This window comes from Falco peregrinus, chromosome 7 (genome assembly GCF_023634155.1).
Source record: "Falco peregrinus isolate bFalPer1 chromosome 7, bFalPer1.pri, whole genome shotgun sequence".
NCBI classification, from domain to species: Eukaryota; Metazoa; Chordata; class Aves; order Falconiformes; family Falconidae; genus Falco; species Falco peregrinus.
In genome coordinates this window covers 33,008,200-33,028,239 of record NC_073727.1, presented here as the reverse complement: position 1 = coordinate 33,028,239, position 20,040 = coordinate 33,008,200, and the positions used below count along the sequence as shown (strand labels likewise).

The 20,040-nt window shown below is 37.0% G+C and overlaps 1 protein-coding gene across 1 annotated transcript in view; it reads right to left on the bottom strand.

Moving 5' to 3' along the window:
* Positions 1-20,040, bottom strand: part of NKAIN2 (sodium/potassium transporting ATPase interacting 2) — a 573,086-nt gene that overhangs the window by 315,959 nt on the left and 237,087 nt on the right. The gene's annotated exons all lie outside the window — the stretch shown is intronic.

The following is a 20,040-nucleotide window of genomic DNA, read 5'->3' as shown; positions in this document are numbered from 1 at the left end:
GGCAATGTAATGGTGAAGTGAATTTAGACAGAAAGGGTAAGGAATTTCTTTGACATCAACGATTTCACTAACTGAAACGGTGAATAGATGAGTTTCATGGAAATGTGAATAATAAAAATATAATAAAAAGACAATAATAATAATAGTTATGACAACAGCAATGCCAACATCACACACACAAAACAGAGAAAGAAGAAACAGGCTGTTTCTTTGTAAATTTTCATTAAATGACAGGTGACTATTTACTCAGTTTATACTACACTGTGGATTAATTGAATTAGGTGTACCTGCCACACACTTCATTAATTTAAAAAATAATACATTTTGAGATCAAGTACTAAATGAGTAATTAACTACTGTTCATGACTGTTTTTGCATCATATAGCTATGGGAGATTTTTTTCAATTTTCATGCCACAGTCCACGGCCACAGCAACACTTTCATTTTTAAATTAAGTAAGAAAATTTGCCATTAAAAAGACAGCCTACACTTACACCAGCACTGTGAACGTAAAGAGTGTTAATTATGTAGAACTAACTGGTATTTGTTGAAATTTAAGTTGGGATTGTTTTGAATTTGAAAGTTCAGGGGTTTATGTCAACCACTGATTTCCTCTCTGCTACAAAGATTCCTTTCACACAATGCATCCATCTTATAACCAGTCTTGGTATTTTGCCTACTATTTTATTTTATATATTTATTGATAGAAAGAGATTCTGGTCCTAAATCACCCAAGATCTTAATGAATTTATCTGAGCTATCCTACAATTCTCCCTAGCAAAGCAACATCATAGAAGAGCTCCCAGAATCCCAAGACATTACATTGTAATGGTGACAATGTGCTGAAGAAAGAAAAGGAAAGCCAAGCTGTATTAGGAACTTCATTAGGAACTCAGACTGCCTGTGCTTCCAAGTTTACCATTAAGAAATATTTCCTTTATTACTGACATAGTCATGTACATAAAAAAAGACCAACATGTGACATAAAGCAGTATTATGTAGGTCTGTGTGAAGTCTATTAGAGGTACCAGCAAAAGACCTGCTACACCTTAAGTGCTGTTAAACAGGTAACAAAGGGAAAATGCTTACTCTGAGCACAGAGCTCTGACTTTCATCAGCTGGACAAGGAGTAAATACAAATAGCAAAGCCGTAGCAAAAGGAGTCTAGACTGTACAAGCTTCTAGTATACTAACAGTAGGGATTCAGTGTGCAAAAAAATACATGGGATGACACAAATCATTCAACCAGTAAGAAATCATACAGTTAAGTATGCCAATTTTAGAGGGAAATTGCAGCACGGTAGTTAATTACATTAAAAAGTAGAAAACCTAATATTCCTGCTACAGCTTAAGGTTAAAAGGAAACAGCGTATCATGCAGCAAGAACATTTCATTTTGTTTTGTTTTATTTTTGTTTTGGTGAAAGATGCAGTAGTTGCACCAAAACTTACTTATGGGGCTGTGCTGGATAAACGGTTACTTCTGTCCAAATCTTCACTTCCCACAGACCAATGTACTTTTTTTTTTTTTTTTTTCTTTTTAATGACTAGCAATTTCTTCAGTACCAAGTAACCACTCCCTCATTTTTTGTGGCCAAGTTGAAACCTCTGGCAGGGGGACCTACCAGATAACACGGCACACAAAGCAGTGGGTAAAATATTGGCTGTGCAGCACAAGGAAACAAGTCTGCACCAGCTCTGTCCCTGTGTATCTACCTCACCTTTGCCACAGGCAGACTTGCTATTAGACTTTCTCCTGTCACTCCAAGGAATCAGCTGTGAGTGGGAACTGCTGGATATATGAAATAGCAGCATTCTGGTAGGCTGTGCAGAGATAAAATGCTGTGGAAATACAGCTGCTATTCCTTAGATCAGACTACCACAGCAAGGTGCATCACAGATTTATCAAATGGAAAATATAGGACAGAACTTGAACTTCATTCCCACTTCCTGAAGAGATGAAAGTGAAGAGAAAATAAAAACAATCCACAATCCCCCGTAAAAATAATATGGACTTTTTTCATGCAGTCACTAAGAAAAAAATAAAAAAATAAAAACATCTCATTGGGTCTGTGTTTCTAAAAAGGGGAAAAACAAAAAATAGGACAAAGTGCTGACAAAATCTATTAAAAACAGTATTATGTAGCTCCTCCTCTTCCACAGATGCCAGAGTCATAAGGGATTTCTTTACATAACAGGAGAAAAATATATACCTGTTTTTGAAAGATTTTCTTTCCCCTTTACTTCAAAAACTTAATTTTTTTTGATTAAACAACTGCACTTATTTCTCCAAATCATATCCACCAGCATCAAATGTTTAATGATGTTTCAAGGACATTACAGAGAGAAACGAAAGGGCTGACAAAGAATTATTAATCTTCAAAGTCTAGAAACAGATAAAGAACTGTCTGTGTTCTTTCTTCTTCTTCTGGAAAAAAGTTTAAAATGAGAATAGAAAAAAAATGGATGCTTTGGAAGAAAAAGTACACGAAGTTAAGAAAAGAGAAAATATGTCTTAGTTCAACTCTATTTTAATAATGTGGTGAACCTAAAATGTAAGGTTATGTGGCATCAGTTCTTAATGTTAGAAAATAGATGACTACCACATAACTGTCCTAGGCTTCCAAATAAGTAAAATATCATAGAAAGATTGTTTTATGTAAACACTGTAAAATTATAGATGAGTTAAGTGTAATTACAGTGAACCATTTCTACTAATGCATATTTTTCCAGACTTCTGCTGTTTTAAAAATAAATACAAAATAAAAACAGCCTGTATACTATCAAGTTGGAATAGCTCAAGCTATTTCCAGATTCTTGTCAGATGTTGGTTGTTAATAGGTTAACAGTGTTACTGACCTTGAGGGATCTAAGAATTGAATTTCCAGAGGATAAAGAAAACCATTTTGAGATGATTCTTAAAGTATATGATTGGACTAAAATTTCAGACAGGAACCACAAAGGAGAAACCAGTCAAAAGATGATTTATAACGCATACTCCAAAATGGAAAATGACAAAGTGCCTTTCCTCAGAAAGCTCCTTGAGAAGAAACTCAACCACGACTATTTCACAATGACATGGAATCAAAATTTGCATTTTTATAAAATAAAGTGCACACAGGCGTGCGCACACACAACCATGCACAACCCCTGCCAGCCAGGGCCCTTGGACACCCCGCAGGACACAGAGGCACTCAGTACACTGGAGCCTGGGGCAGGGTCACATCAACTGAGGGACTCACCAGCTCAGTCACAGCAGCAGGCTCTCAGTTCACTCCAAAGGAAGAGCATTAGCTTAAATCACAGTGAAGGAGAATTAAGCAACCATGGTTTATTTCATGGCTGGTACAGGCTAAGAATGAGCTATAGAAATTAAGCTCTAACCAGTAACTCATTAAGTCCCCTCAGCTCAATTGTGTTGCATCAAATTCCCAAAGCTTCTAATAATTTGCTTGTGTTTTAAAGTTAGATATATAGTTTTTAAATTATGTTCAGTACTTGGTTCCATGGAATAGAAAGTTAAAGAAACCAATAAATGCAAGTATTTGGGGCCTGTGGCTTATAAAAGAATTCTAATGCTAAAGCCTACCTGCATCACAACAATACCTCCAGCAAACCCTCCCCCAGCACTTCAGTAATTTTGAGGCAGGAATCATATATTTATGCTACTACTTAGATTAATTTAATTTTTCATTAACATTTCAGATACTATCTTGAGATAGAGGGCCCAGTTACTCAACAACTTCTCCACAGTTACCCAGCAGAAAGCCCAATCCTTTGAAAGTCAAATACATACAAAATACACCTAAGAATCTGCAAGGGTGCATGCACATATGAGTCAAGTCCTTTACTGCAAAACAGCAGGGAAAGAAAAAAAGGTTTGAATTCTTTTTGTAAGAAGAAAGGCCAAACTAAAATGAAGTTCTGTAAAATACTGTAGATACAACGTTCTCAGCACAGCTAATAAAAACCATCACAAGCACAGGTAATTCAAGTTAAAATCAAGAGGGAATTAGTTTACACTTGTCCATTGGTTCCTTAAAGGTATCACATATATAATACTAAGCCCCTGTCCTTAATCCGTTGGATGCTGCTGAGAGAAGGAATAGGCCTTCTCTGCAATTGATAAGAAGGTAATCATAGTTTTTACAAATCCTGTGTAGGACCACATCCCTGCATCATATCGTGTACAAGTAGATTTCTGCTGTGACCTACTGAGGACATCAGGACTCTCCGTGGGTACAGAGTGTATTCTAAGTCTCAGCTGATGCCTTTTCTAACTGAAAATAGTAATAATAAAAAATGGTAAATACAATCTTTCCACAGTAGGTTTTCTGTTATTTAGTAAAGAGAAGCAGAACTGTTATCTAAATGACACTTCAGTTATTATTACTCATGACATGAAAATAAGAAAGATTCTAGCCAAAGCTGAACTGGTGAAGCTGACAGTTGGTTTAAATAAAAATGATTTACTGTGCACTGAATATATCTTCAGGGTATTATATTCCCAATTTATAAACATTTATACTCCACCATACATACATGTGACTCAAACAATAACAAAATCAAAACCCTGATTTCCAAGTACTTCCCTGAAAGAATCAGCTCCTGCGTGAGCAAGCAGAAAAAATGAGGAAATTGCTGGCAAAATGCTTGATCAACAAGTTCTGTTCTTGCAACATACTTTCTCCACAAATATTATGAAACACCAATATTGATGAAAGAGATAAATGATAGGGAAAAAAATGAAGTCCCTAATTTTAAAGTGAATTATTTGGTATTTTTAATATTGCTTCCTAAAACTATTTTTAGAATAACCTTATAGGAACCATATTGCTAGAATAATAATAAAAAACTGATTAAATAAGCCCTGCACTTAAGGTATGTAAAATTTTGAAACCTAGAGCAAAGACATGAATTCATGGCAAAATTTTATATAGCTACACAAAGCTGTAGAGATAATTGTACCTCAGATGTCTAAGGGTTTTGTATTGTACAAGACCAAATTCACCTTTGCTAATAACTAAACAACAAAAAATGAGAATTTGTGAGGTGTAGTAGATTTCAATACTCTTGATACCAGAATAGTATTTCAGTTCATTCATTTGGCTTCAGAGCAAGGTTCTATACAACTGCACACTTGATCCCAATGACTAGCTTGAATGGGTTAGGGTCTTAAGTTCATATTACAACTTAGATCACAAATCTTAACATCATGTTAACAGCAAATTTTTTGTGTGTGTATGTTTTAAGACCACAGAGTTTCTTGTTTCTGGCTGGCCAACAATAACAAGACATAGATATGTATCAGAACCACATTCTTTCACATGCCTGAAAGAAAATTTGTAAAATCAGTCTCACGTAAACTGTTCTACCCACAAGGCTAAATATCATGAAATTAGTATTTCAGCTATGTGATGAACTTAAGTAATAAAAACTTAGAGGTACTAAGATTTTTAATCCCTGAAAAGTATTTTATTTCCTGTTCATGAACAATTAATACAATTTTTGCATTATTCTAATGATATAGTTGCACTTGACCAAAATGAAGAAGATAAGGATTGAGTGTGCACAAAAGTGGTTCAGACTCAGACTAATAAATTGGGTCAAGTTATGAGGTTCATTTTTACCTTAAAACTGAGATGTCATAACACAAAATACTCAGCTGTTAGGTCCCAGCTAGGAGCGTAATAAGCATTTACTAAAAACTGCTTATGTGTTTTTAAGGAACATTCAAAATCAGATGAGCTGCACCACACACACCAAAAAAAACCCACAAACCCAAAATCCAACTCACCCCCAAAACAACCACCTCTATTAATAAAGCATTTGTCACAGAAGATAGAATATACAAGAACAGTTTAATATATCTGCTTAGATGTGATTTTTACTTTTAGAAGGCCAGATTTAGAGAATGCAGGCCTGTATCACAGGGGTAGAAATATAAGGGCTGTCTCTTCCCAAAGTGCTTCTGAATCTAGAGTGCAGGTCAGACATCTCTTTGCATGCCAGCTCAGGTGTGGAAGCAGTACAGCAACACAGAGCCTGTCCCAGCTACAGGACCCTGCTGTGAAAGCTGTGCCAATTTACTGGTGCAAGCTTAAGATAGGATCAAGGATTAACAAAAGCACTTAAACACATTGGGAACCTAGTGCTTACCGGAGGCAGCGCTCTGCATTGTTAGCTTCATATGACCACCTGGTACAAAGTCAGATAGGTCATGAGGATGGTCTTGGGCTTGATGCCTATTTTACTTTTTTAAAAACTCTTTTTACTTTATGTCAAAGGTCTGCAAAGACAGGCTAGCTGTGACTGTGGCCAAAGGAGGGATCATGATAGATGGGTTAGTGACCACTGGTGGGAATAATTTTAAACACTACCACCATGCTTGACTCCCTTTTCTCATTCTGCTGTTGACAATGGGAAGATCAAGACCAATCTCTCAGGGGTTCCCTTCCACCTTTCTGCCCTACCTCTATTCCTGTCTCTCTTCTTCCTTTGCACCCTTCTTCTGGTAAAAGCATCAAAGCCCTGGCTCCCACACCTCATTTTTAAGGTGGCAAAATTCAATTTCACTGATGCTGTTGAGAAGCCTTGAGCCAGTTCTGAATATAAAAATACTTTTGAATTAAGCTTCAATAATATTTTATAATTGCACAATATTTTATAATTTCCCTGCAGTAAAGAAACCTGAAGGCAAAATCATGCATTCAGAGAGCATTCAGAAAGATTAGCCTTATCTAATACTTTCAAACTGTTTCTGTCTTTATGGAAATATTTGACAATAAAACAGGTCACACTTTCATTCACAAAGATACAACTAGTTTCTACACAGTGATTCAGATTACAATATATTACTTTTGTAAACTCAACAAAGATATGATAATGTTGTTATGGAGTTGACAAGAGGATGTATCTAGGGTATCTAAACTTGAGGTAATGAAACTATCTTCTGCATATGTTTCTTCAGCCAAAAATAGGATATGGCCTAATACCTGAAAAAAATACCTTCTAACAACAAAAAATTAGTCTCTACTCCTCAGCAGGAAAGTCACACCTTTAAGAAGCCTCATTAGCTATATAATTTAGAGAGGTATTGGCAGGATCACTCACTATCACATCAGCTGGGCATTTGGTATCACAGGATTATATCAAATGAAAATAGCTAATCTAGCCACTATGATGAATATGGTTTTATTTGCATTCAGCCATGTAAGAGTGTCCATAAAGCAAGAAAGAGAACTAATCCATGTCAGAACTGTAAGGCACAGAGGGCTCCTTGCTTTGTAGTCACTCATTCCACAACTAAACCTGGCTAAGCAGGATGCTGACTCTGACCTTAAAGAAATCTCTGTCTTAAGATGCTCCTGCTAGAATAGTCATTATTTTTATATAAAATATGTGAAGTACCTATTATATTTTCATGTCTTGGCATAACCTGAAAAAAAAAACATTTCAACTATGTAGACTGCTTTATGGAAGAGAGATCATTTACATTGGTTATAGCCAGAAAAGTTTCTAGCTGCTAAACTTTGCCTATTACCTGTGTATAAAGGCATTAGTCCTTAGGGAACTCCAAGTAGTGCTGCTGAAGGCAGCAAGCATGTTCTCTGCAACATGACATCCTTAAAAGTCAAACTTGTTATCTGTTGTCTGCACCAGAGTCGCAGGTACAAGCACAAGGTCTCAGATCACATCTTCCAGATGCCCAGTGACCCAGGTCCAGCACCTTTAAATATAACCACATCTGGGGAACAACAATTGTGTTCTACACCCCAGTTTCACAAACAGAAATTTCTGTCCTAAGGGCAAAAACTTATTTTGTGAAGAAAATGGAGTATTGTCATAAGCTAGTTCAAGACTGTTGATTCAATTAAAGAACTGTTGATCAGAGCCAGCCAATTTGCAGCAATTCGCAATATTTCACCATTTTTATTCAATCTGCTTTGCAACATGATTTTATATATATATATAAAAAAAAAAAGGTGGCACATGAAACGCTACGCTGTCATAGTCATTACAGGAAAACCCTAGGCCATTGGGCAATTGGGGTAGGGGTCCCTCTTCCAATCCCTGTGGACAGCTAGATTGAGTCAGTCAGACACTGCCCTCAAAAAGATCCCATTAAACATGTCAAGGAAAACACAAAGCTCTTCTGGTTTTCTGAAATAATATGTTTAAATAAGTGGGGCCCATAGCTTTCCGTTTTAAAGAAATATATATATTTTTATATATACATATATAAATATAAAGAAATATAAAACCCATCACCTGCCCCTGGAAAGAACTGTGATATAAGTAAGCAGTACAGATTCCAGTCTCATTCTCTTGCCTCTTCCAACATTAAAGCTATAATAAAATTAACAGGCAGACTAGCTATACCTTTTCCCTAGCCCTGATGACAAAAGTAATGAATAAAAAGCTAGTCTGTAATGAGTAATGTACTAATACTGTATGCTGACTGTATGCATCTTTTTAGTATGCCAATTCATGTACACATACAAATATCTCCTTATCTTAAGTACATTGTTTCCGAAATATTATCTATTTGCAGCCAGGCTTTATCAACCTACAAGGTAAAAAATAATGAAAAATGGAGTACTATAATAAAGTCCCGGCTTAGAAGATAGTGAATCACAAAGACCTACTCCCAGACTGTTAAGACCGAGAAGTTTAAAATGTGAGGGACAAGGAAAAGGATAGCTGCAAAGCTCTGGCAGAAGACTAAACACACATGATGAATGCTTGCCATATTCCATAGCACTAATAGATGCCACTTTATCCCAGTGATGAGAATTGTGTCAAAATATTCCACTTCTATGTGAGCAGATTTTCTATAAAAGAAAATGTAGTTGGATCAAATTAAAATGTTCAAACAAAAGGGAGAAACAGGAAAGAAAACAGAGATTCTAAAGAGGGATATAATGGGCTCTCTTATTTGCATAAATGTTTACTGAAGTCAATAATGTTTTTCTTTTATTTACACAGTGGTAATTTACATCAACAATTTTGTGGCTACACTCTTATTTTTACTGGGTGTTTATTTTGTTTAAAGGTTAATATTGAGTGTCCTGGATTAAACCCATTTTTCATCCTAAATATACACTCAAGTACAGTAGCAGTCTCTCAGCAGGTATTTTGATGATGACAATATTGATAAATATCTATAATAAGACTTAACTTTGCTTCTGTACTTCATATGGTAAAATACTAATAAATAGTAGTATACTTCTCTGTGCTGGAACAAGAATAACATCGAGTTTTGGTTGGTACCTTTATTATGTGACAAATGCTGGAGAGGGCTGCCAAACAAACCTGCATAGCTGACATGATAGAGTTTGTGGATTTTTTTTTTTCTTTTTAAAAGAGGCAATCACATACAGTAAAACAAAAATGACTTTATTGACAGAAATCATCATCTCCCCTTCTGCATTTACCTTCAGATCTTCATTTTCCCCACCTTCCAATTTGCTTTCTTTAATTCAGTGCCCACAGCAATTCTCCTTGGAAGCAGCAAAAGCTATAATCTGGAAATGCTGCAAGCTCTCCTTCAGCAGAGCCCTACCCCTGCCAATAGCTGCCATCATTCAAGTGGCACTTGCTGGCATGATAGCACAGAGTTGCAGCAATTTCTTTCCACTTTTCCATACCTCATATCCCCAGCTGTTCCAAGGGGGTGATCACCTTGCTGGTTTGATGAGGTCTAGAAAACTCAGCAATAATTATTGTGCTGGCAGTACTGAAGGCAGCCAGCATCACTAAGGCAGGAATTGGAATGCAGCCCAACCAACATAGCAAAATCTACTAATTTGTTGCACTGAATATTTTGTTGTAAGAAATAATCATGAGCCTTGTGGTAGACTATGAAAGGCAAATTACATTGCCTGAGCCAGACTCTTCTACAGTGCCTAGCAAAAAAAAAAAAACAAAAACACCAAAAACCAACAAAAAAACCCCAACCTACCAACCCAAACTGACAATTTTAAGTTAGCAGCTTAAATCTAGCCATATTAATGCCCTTTCTTGTTAATAAATGACCTGCTCGAACTATACAAAACCCAATCATCTATCCAATCATGACTTGTCAAAAAAGAGGAGTTTATAATTATTTTTGACCAATTTTGTGTGGATTAGACTAGCAGAGGAAGGCTAACAGTGCTCAGTTCAATTTCAAACTATATGCTATTTTACATAAGATTGTGAAAAATCAAAAGCAGAACTTTTTTTCTATAACCATATTAGTCAGTGTTTTAAATGATGCATGTCTACTGACTTTCTAACCTTTGCTAGACAGTAGCTTTTAATACAATTATTTGAGGGTAACGACAATGTCTTTTTTTAAGTGGACTCCTATTATTAATGAAACAACAGGTAAAAAACCCCAGCGTTTACATAACACCAAATGCTTGCCCATTTCTTCCTGACATAGGTGACCTCTCTAGAGAAGGTATTTTTAATTCAAGGTAAGATAATCTGATAATATTGTGTGTGCTGCTTCTCTGCTAAAGCAAGAGCATATCTTTACTAGATGACTGCTGCATCTGCTGGTTCCTGCTTTGTTTTGCATGGCACTGTTTTGGCTGGGGTAATGGTTTACTCTGTGGTTTATCTCTAGCCTGATGACATACTGATTAGAACTGCATTTACAAGGAAGATGCAGGCAACTGACCTCCCTGGCAAACAGTATAGTTAGGTGGAAAAGGACCTTATGTTAATAACTGCCTTCTCTCTGAGCAGTAAAAAATAACCAAGGCAGAGTCAACCTCTTTCACCCCTGCGGCTCTGTTATTGCAGCCAAGCAAAGGAAAGGATCAACACCCATTCAAAATGTTCTGATATTGACAAGTACTTCTACACTGGAGAGAAGAAGGAATGGATAAAGCTTGTGCACATTTGGGAAAATACAAAGAAAAAACAGGAGTCATCAAATTTTCCCTTAATTTATCTCACTATACAAAGAAAATCATGCCAAAAAGTAAAACTCCAGGGTAAAGCCACCTTTGTATTGTGGGTAACTAACCAAAGCACCAGCAGCTTTCTGCTGAGGGCTGCCAGTGCTTGTCAATGTCTGATATTTTTGAAGTGATGTTCATGTTCTTGCTTTGTGAGAAACTCAGGTAGGAACAACTGCTTCCTGCATAATGCCCTCCCCTAGGTGAAACTGCCTTTCCTGCTGTGGCAAATGTTGATGAACTGTGATCAAGTTCATTCCTTCATCCCCTTCCTAGAAGTAGATTTCAGCACACACATGGACATAAAACCCTTACAACTAAGCAAATAAACCTTCCCCAAGTAATGACACTACTTTGCTAGGAAAGAAGACACTGGCTGATCCTAGTCATAGCTTCTATTTAGAAAGCAGAACTGAGTTCCAATCTCCATAATTCAGGAGCTTAACTGCTCTCTAAGTTTAAGAACCTCCACCAAATTTCTCATGTACTCAATGAAAGAATGTGTCTCTGAGGGCCTCCAGAGGGGGATCTGATCTGACAAAGTGCAGGTGCCCAAGTGAGACAAACTGAATCCAATCTATCCATTTCATCTAAGAGGTTATAATTATTACTAAATTAATTGATACAACTGACAGTCCATGAATAAACTGCCACAGATTCCCCATGGGATACAGACAAAATCTTTTAACCTCAGGGTAACACACCTAGGCAGTATTTCAATCCTAATTTCAAGACAAAGTCACTTGGAGCTGTAGATTTCATTGACTTGCTCTAATTATTAATTTCTTATCTTATTTAAATGTTTCTGATTATTTTTTGTATCAGTTTAATCTGTAAGGTGAAAAGCGTTTAAAAGTTAATATTAGTTTTCAGCATTTTTATACATTGGACTTTCTCTTCCACCCTTGTAAAAGGAGATCAGGAACCAGAGGTGACACCAGCTAATGTCCTATGAGTCAGTGTGATGGAGTGTAAATTTGGTCAAATGCTATTCAACCAGTTTCTTCTCTTCCTGTACTTCGGACTACAATTAGGTTAGATTGGGAAAGCATTTTGGTGCATATAATTTGTTGTGGGAGAATCAACACTACTTTTGATGAAGGACGTTACAAATCAGTGACCAAACCTCCCTAGTATACCTGTTCTTTCATAAAGCTTTGGCAATACTGAAAACCTGAAGAAAGCAGGCTGTAAGAGGAGGTTATGTGTAAAAGTGCTGAAGTTTTCTAATTACCCAAATTTGCAAGACATCATTAAAATTGACAGCAATTTGTTGCAAAGAATATCACAACATTGAATGACTAGGCATCAAAATGGCAGATGAAATAAATTCCTGATAAATGCAAGATTATGTACCTCCCTGGGAAAGAATATTAACATATGTAATGAATGGTTCTAAATTAATCATGACTCCTCAGGAAATTATAAAATTATTCTAGGTGGCTAGCATAAAATGTCAGTTTCATGATAAACAAAACCCAAAGTTTAGAAATCATTAGAAAAGAGTGGGCAATGAAACAGAGACCTGCACTATTGGAGAGAGTAACACACTTGCAGTAGCAGACACAGTAGAACTGGAAAAATACAAAGAAATGTAACAGGGATGATCAGAATGGTGGAAAATTTCTACTGAGGACAGACTTTTAAGTCAGAAAAGAGAGAGCTGTACAGGGATATATAAAAAAAAAATAAAATCAAAGATAATATAAAGTGAATAAGTAGGAAACAAGTTTTATTATTTCTCCTAGTACTAGCCATATAGGCAGCCATCTGCAATGATATGAGAAAAACTGAAAACAAAAAAAAGGAAATATTTTTTCACAGGGTGAATAATGAAACTGGGAAAAATACTGCCACAGGATTTTGTGTTTTAGACAAAAATAAATAAATAATTCAGATAACTTTATAGAAAATTAGTCCATTGACAGCAGTTAAGAATGATGGTTTGGTCATAGCCTTTGGTTTAAGAAGTCTCATCATTACCAATTGCTGAAACCTGAGAGGGTAAACTGAAGGAATGGCTATGCTCTACAGGGTCCTGCTCTGTTCACTAGGCAACCGCTACTGGCTGCCGCTAGATGCAAGTTTCTGTGCTTAGCTGATCTTTTGTTCTCATCTAATATGGCTTTTTATCTTCCATTTGAAGCAGCTTACAGGGTTTTTTTGTATTTAAACTGAGATGATATTACTACAAAATCACAAATCATACAAAAATTATGCCCATTGACAGCATGCAAGAATACATATACTTATGCTTCAGTCACAGAATATTATGCCTTCAGACTTTCGAAAGTGTTCAGATTTAAATTGGGTCAGGAACAAACCCAACAGAATCTAAAACCATATTGCCTAAACTTATTTAGAAAATGACTTTTAAATGTGATTATTTCTGAGATGGCCCCCCTTTATGTTTCAGTAACACTGCAGGACAGTAATCTCTTCTCAGGTCCTGTAAAAAGCTGCTCTCTAGTGGCTAATGGGAAAGACCAGGAATTAGGAGAGCATAAAATGAAATCACTTCCTTTATTTACAACTCTTTATATTATTCCATTTTAATCTCATTGCACATGTTATATAGTCTTGATGTTGAACAACACTAGTTCAAATATTTTTAAAAATACTGTAAAAGGTTCCACTTGCTTACACATCAAGATACAGGGGGTCAAAGGGGATGGGTAAAGTTGAGGCACAAATCGAATATTTGTGGGTAAAATGAGACTAACAGAAACCTTGGCCCTAGTTTGGATTTATCTGTCCCTTGGGACTGCTAACTTCTATCTATCCTGAGACAAGAATTGCTGTGCTGATCCTACTCAGCTATTCCTCTTCAATTGTTCTGCTCCTCTGTGGTCATTAGTAAGCCTAATTAAATAAATAAATGAATGAATGAATTTGGAAGCCTGTTACTGTGCCTTTTATCCAAAGACTCTTGCAAAAAGACATGCAACACCACTGTCTTCATTGTAAAAATAAGGACCTGAAGAATGAGGACAGAGACCCACCAAAATCCACCCAAGTAACAGCTGAATACTCCAGCTGACATCCTCAGTTCTTCTAAGAGCCCTAACCATAGCTTTTGCTTGCACCAAAACGACTGTTAGGTGGCACTTCCATTATCAAGAACCAGAAATGAGCCATCTATCTGTTTCTAAAAAACATCGGTTACCTGTATTATTACCAGGCTCTAATAAGGTATGCCATGAAAAAATGTAAGTCTGTAAGGTACATTACTAAAGTGATGGTGTTCCTGATCCTTTAAAAGCATCCAAAATATGAAGACCTCCTTATTTTAATTAGCCCTTTAATGGGGTGAACACTAGCTGGCACGACACCAAGAAGTGATGCATCTGGTAACTGCTAAAGGGTACAACCCCACTCAAAACTGTCACTGTAATAAGAAAAAATCAGTGTATTTTCAAATGAAAAAATATTCAGATATGGCAGATTAGTGCAATATCATGCAAGCTGGAGCACAAGACAGAAAAAGTCTTTTGCAAGCTTAAAGTCTAATGTTTGAGGAGAAAATACATACCCTATGAAGCCTGGATAGGAAGAATAGAACAGCAGATGGAAAACTCCACTCCGTGCTTCATCAGCCACCTGCCAACCACCAAATGGTGGCCAGTAAAAATGCTACACCTTATTAAGCTATAAAACTGAAGGTGAAGTTGGTACTAGTAGTAAAGCGTAGCAATTTCAGGTGATGATTAGCTTATAATTAGTTTATGCTAAGCTTAAGAAATTCGTGTTCTGCTTTGAAATAATGAGTATTGGACAGGGCACACAAGACTGTTGATAACTAGCCTTGTAAATCTTCCTATACACCTATTGAAGCTTTCCATACCTAAACTAGCAGTAAATCTGCTGTGGGCCACAGAACATGAATGAGCCATTTGTTTTTATGACAGCGATGGTGGCAAACAGGTTGGATATGGGAGTTTCCTCCCTGTATCAACTATCTAGGACTCTGTACAATTTCCCTGAGATACGGGTAGCTATGAGTTCTAGGCTCCTTGACCTTCTACAATTACATAATGATACACAAGATGTATCTTCTTTGAAGCAAAAAAAATAAAAATAAAAAAGATTATTTTAAATAGATTTCCAAACCATGATTACAGCATTTTCTTCTTTTTGTGAATTCACAAAAGGAAATGACTAGGGATGAAAGCAGTATGTATCCAGTTGGTATCAGAAGTCTACAGATAAACTGCATTATTGTAGCTATGACAGGATAATTTCATTGCCTTGGAAAGCAACAGTGATACCAATGGCAAACAGATAGTGATTAAAAAAGACAGAGATCTGGACACAAGAAGTAATAAGGTAGGGAATCAACCTTTTTTTCCTGTTAAAGCCAGTGAACACAGATGTAAGATGAACTAGGTTAACACTTAATATTTGCAAAAAAACTTTACTTATGTACATGTCTAATACGGATTTATAAATCTGAGCCTATCATCTCTGTGGTTTTCAACGATTTGAGTCATTAAGATAAGCAACATCAAAAATAGCTGTACTTGTATCTAGATATCATGAGTACCGTAGCAGGCAACCTAGCAATATTGTCTGAGGGATAACATCATCAGATATCTCAACATAGTAAAAATAATACAAACCAATATACACACACTGTACAAAAACATAATTATTTTTTTTTGCACAAACATTTGAGGTAGTGTTGAGAAATTATTAAAAAGAAAGAGTTACGGTGTTATGGTTTATGTTGACATTATGTTTTTCTTATTGTGTTTCTTAACTTGTGCTGTTTCCCCATGTCACTGCACTCCTCGCTATGTCCTTCACTGGTGGCACTAGGCACAGCTGAGGAACTCCATGTTGTCCTTGCATAGCCTGCTTTGTGGTCTATTGCCTAAGACAAGTTTGTGTGAATGCACAACACCTGCTAGGGCAGCATTTGATTACTGAGTCCAATTAAATTATTTTAATTCCACCCATGTACACAGAGGAGACTGTCTCAAAAAATAGAAGTCATATTAAACTGTACTATTCACTTTCCGTAATAACTTTTCTCAGGATTTTTATGAGAAATTACCTCAGCTTTTGGTAATCACCTTTTTATTTATTTAGTTCAACACTATAAATTAAGAAATTTATAATTAGTGAGCAAAAGTAAAAAACTCATAGTTATTAGAAGTGTGAAGCTCAACCATGAACAAAGCCCAGATGAAAGAAATTGTCTCTAAGTCATGTTGTTTTCATTTCAGTTTTGTTAATTCACTCACATTTTACTTGTAAACCAGTGCTGGGTGCCCAGGTGCCTGCACCGGTGGCCTCTGTGAGGGGCGGCCGGGGCTGCCCTGCGCCAGGCACAGACAGTTCTTGCCAGCTCCAACGGCCCCACCACCAAGACGCTTAGAGAAGGTGTGTGTAAGGAACAGGGGGGGAAGTGTGAGAAGCAGTCCTGTGAGCCCCAGGGTGAGGCCAGGAGGAAGAGCTCGGGGTGCCTGAACAGACATTCCCATGCAGTCCCTGGAAAGGCCAGGCTGGAGCAGGGGCACCGTGTGCGGAGGAAGGCGCGGCTGAGAGAAGCTATGGCGGCCTGACCCCAGCCCCCCACTGCCCACCCCTTTGGGCCACTTGGGATGGGGAGGCAGAGGGGCTGGGAATGTAGGAGTGAAATTGAGCCTGAGAAAAAGGGTGGTGGCGGTGGTGGGTGTTTAGTTTTTCTTACCATCCAAATAAATTTTAGTTGGCAATAAGTTATTTTTTCACCCAAGTTGCATCTGTTTCTCCTTGATGATAAATGGTGAGTGATCTCCCTGCCTTTATCTTGACCCACGAGCCTTTTTCATCTTACTTTCTGCCCCAGGCCGGTTGAGGTAGGGGAGTGAGAGCAGCAGGGCAAGTGGCAACAAGCGCAGGTCAACCCACCATAAAACCAGGAGAAACAAAACCACCTTAGACCTGAGCTACTACTACAGAAGATATTTAATGGACCAAAAGTACTGCTCTGTTATTCTGAATAAAGATAATTTTCTTAGGATTTTTTGTAATTATTGCTCATTTCTGTGGAAATCCATAAAAACTGCAGGCCGTGGTTCACCGCCTCTGAGGCTCTCAATTTTTAAATAAACTTTGTTCAGAATTGGTTTATACCAGTTGCATGTATACTTAGAACAGCAGCTTATATTCATATAATTTCATGGATCAAAATTTCTTTGAAAAGAAAAGTCTATGCCTTTTCAAAATTTGAGGTGTTTTACTAACCTGCATGAAAAACTATTTTATCAGGAACTATACTGCTACTGGAGCTGTAGTGAATGTATTCTCCCCTGATTTACCTGACTTATTCTATGAAGCCTTCAGTTGTTTTGGTTGAGCTTGCCTTGTCTTGCAGGCCTTTATAGAAAACAGAAGGCAGAAAAGATAACTGATGTTTCCCCATCTGTTTCCTTAATAAATGCCCTCTGCTACAAAGGACTGGTGTGTGAACAAGAAAATAGGACTCACTTATCAAACCATACACCCAGTGCCACCAGAGATCCAAGCTGTGTTTTGATAAGGATTTCCTGGATGATGCGACAAAATTCTGCCTGAATCTCAGAGGTATCTTCGGCATCTGGCACAAACGCTACATCCAGATCATGAAAACAAATCACTTTTAATTAGTCAAGTCCTAAGCCCATCTCTCCTTGCCCCTGAAAAAAAGCCAAACAGCAAACCTCCAGCTAAAAAAAAAAATACCTCTGGCTCTGGCATTTGAAAAAACAATGCCATGTTATCTCCTAAAGGCCCCAAATGACAAGATTAAATAACAGAAAAAAAGCCAAAATCAAAATCTGGTATGTAAACATAAATCAACCTTCAATTTGCAATCAGAAAAATCCTTATGTGATTACTTTGTGTAGTGCTCACAAATTATTAGTCTAGTTTTGGATATCTTTTTGAGTGCAGCTGAAATAAATAGTTTTCAAATACAGGCATGCAAACATCTAACAGCATTTTTGTTCTGGTCAGATATTTTATTACAGATAAAGCCTTGTATCTTTAAGGATATCCCAAAGAAAGACAGATCTGGACCCACCCTTTCTATAATCTCTCCTACTATGATGAATTTCAACACGATACTAGAAATTGGTAATCTTTCAAAAGCAATTGGCCAAAAGTGCTTTTCACACCAATGCCGTGATCTCAAAGGACTCTGACAAAGACACCCCACTCCCTGTGCCTTGCATGGAGAATAGACTCTGTTTGAATCACCATATATATCACATCTGGCTTTCTCCAGAATACCCTGTCACCAAACAAGGCCAGCTCTTCGTATTTTCTATTTCAGACAAAGGAACTCCAGACAAGGGACTCTCAGGCATGCTGCAGTCATAGATACATCAGTTAAGAAAAAAAATTTAAAAAAATATTCCAATTCAGGTTGAAAGACTCAATTCATCCTACTTCACTGAGAATAAGCCAATTGTTCAGGTGCCATATGTATGATCTCCTTTTTTGGCATCCTGTGTTAATAAGCCACTGCCAGAGGCAGAACATTGAATAAGATAAATCAATGATCATTCCCACAGGCCAAACCAAGAAACTGTCAATAGAGTGAAGCACATTCCATTTTAAATGCCTGCAGCACCTTCTCTATGTCTTAGTAAGGAGTGAAGGTCCCCAACTGGATTAGTCTTGATAGCCTAGGAAGGAAGCAATACATTTCCCAGAGAGCTATCACTCTGAAGAAAGTAGGAGAGAAAGAAATAGGTTTATAGACTACAAAACTCTTTGGCAAAAGGTCAAGCTGTGGATGAGTATTACTCTTCAAGGAGAAAAGACAAGAAGAGATTGAAAATGGTACTCTTACAAAACAAAACAAAAAAGCAAACACACAAACTGATGAAAGAGCTGAGAAAAAGAAATCTGTGGCATAACAATTAGATAATTTTGTGGTGCTTTTCTTTACAGACTGAAGTTTCTGAACTTGAAACAGCTCCTTTGGAAAAAGATTTTCTGACTAAGTTTTATAGTTTATTTCTCTGGATACAGATCACTCCTAAGAACTTGCAGAACTGTAAGAATGAGGATAATTGTAATTCTCATATTGTGGATGCTATTGTCTCTGCTCTTCCTGAAAATAGAGCAACAAAATTAACTTAACATTTGAAAAGGGAACAGAAAAAAGCCTGTTGTCTTGCCCTTCTTGTAAAGAAAACAGATTTTAAAATATATTTTTTTTCCTTTCACTGATGAATAAAATATCTCACAGTGAAAAATAGCATTAATGGTTTGGAATGACCATCATGAAAATACTTTCAATTCTGAATTCTTCTTGTGATCAACAGATATAGGACTCAGGAAAAAGAAGTAAGGCTTTTTTTTTTTTTTTTTTCCTCTGGTATATAATTTGGCTAAAGTAAAAATGTCAACTTTTAAATAATCTTTGTTGAAATAAGGTTACTGTGTAATTGTACTTCAATGTCATTGAACCTTTGGTAAACCCTCAGCCAAGCATTTCAGAAATAGTCTCCTAATCCATAAAATATACTCTGTTTTACTGCATAGGTTTGAAAAAGGGTAACCAAAGCATCCCTACCTTGGAGTTTTCTAAAGCAGGCCTAACCCATTGCTGTAGCAAGCACAGAAGACAAATTGATACATCCTTGAGCCCATTGCTGCGTTGACAGTCACAGCCCAGTTTCTTTGTGACACACTGCTACCCCAGTGAAACCCAAGCATTTCAATATGACTTCTCTGACCTGGAGCAAAAGGATTGATATGTAGACATTAAATCTGACCAACTGTGATGACAGGCAGGTCACCTAAACCACTGTCCTTAAACCACCACTGACACAATAGCCTTGCTCCTTGTCCTGTACTATATGACCTTCTGATTGTCCAGCAGTATGTCCACATACTAATGACAACCCCCAATCTTTATATACACTCTGTATGTCACCTCTCCAGCAATGACCTGAGGAAAAGATGAGATTATGCTGCGGTGGCTCTGAGTCATATATGCACTGGGGGTGTGTGCACGTAAACTGTGGCCATCAACAAGATCGGAGAGAAAATGATAGTTATTAAATTCCCTTGCATTCTTGCAGACTTGCCCTCAACGACGCCATGAATTC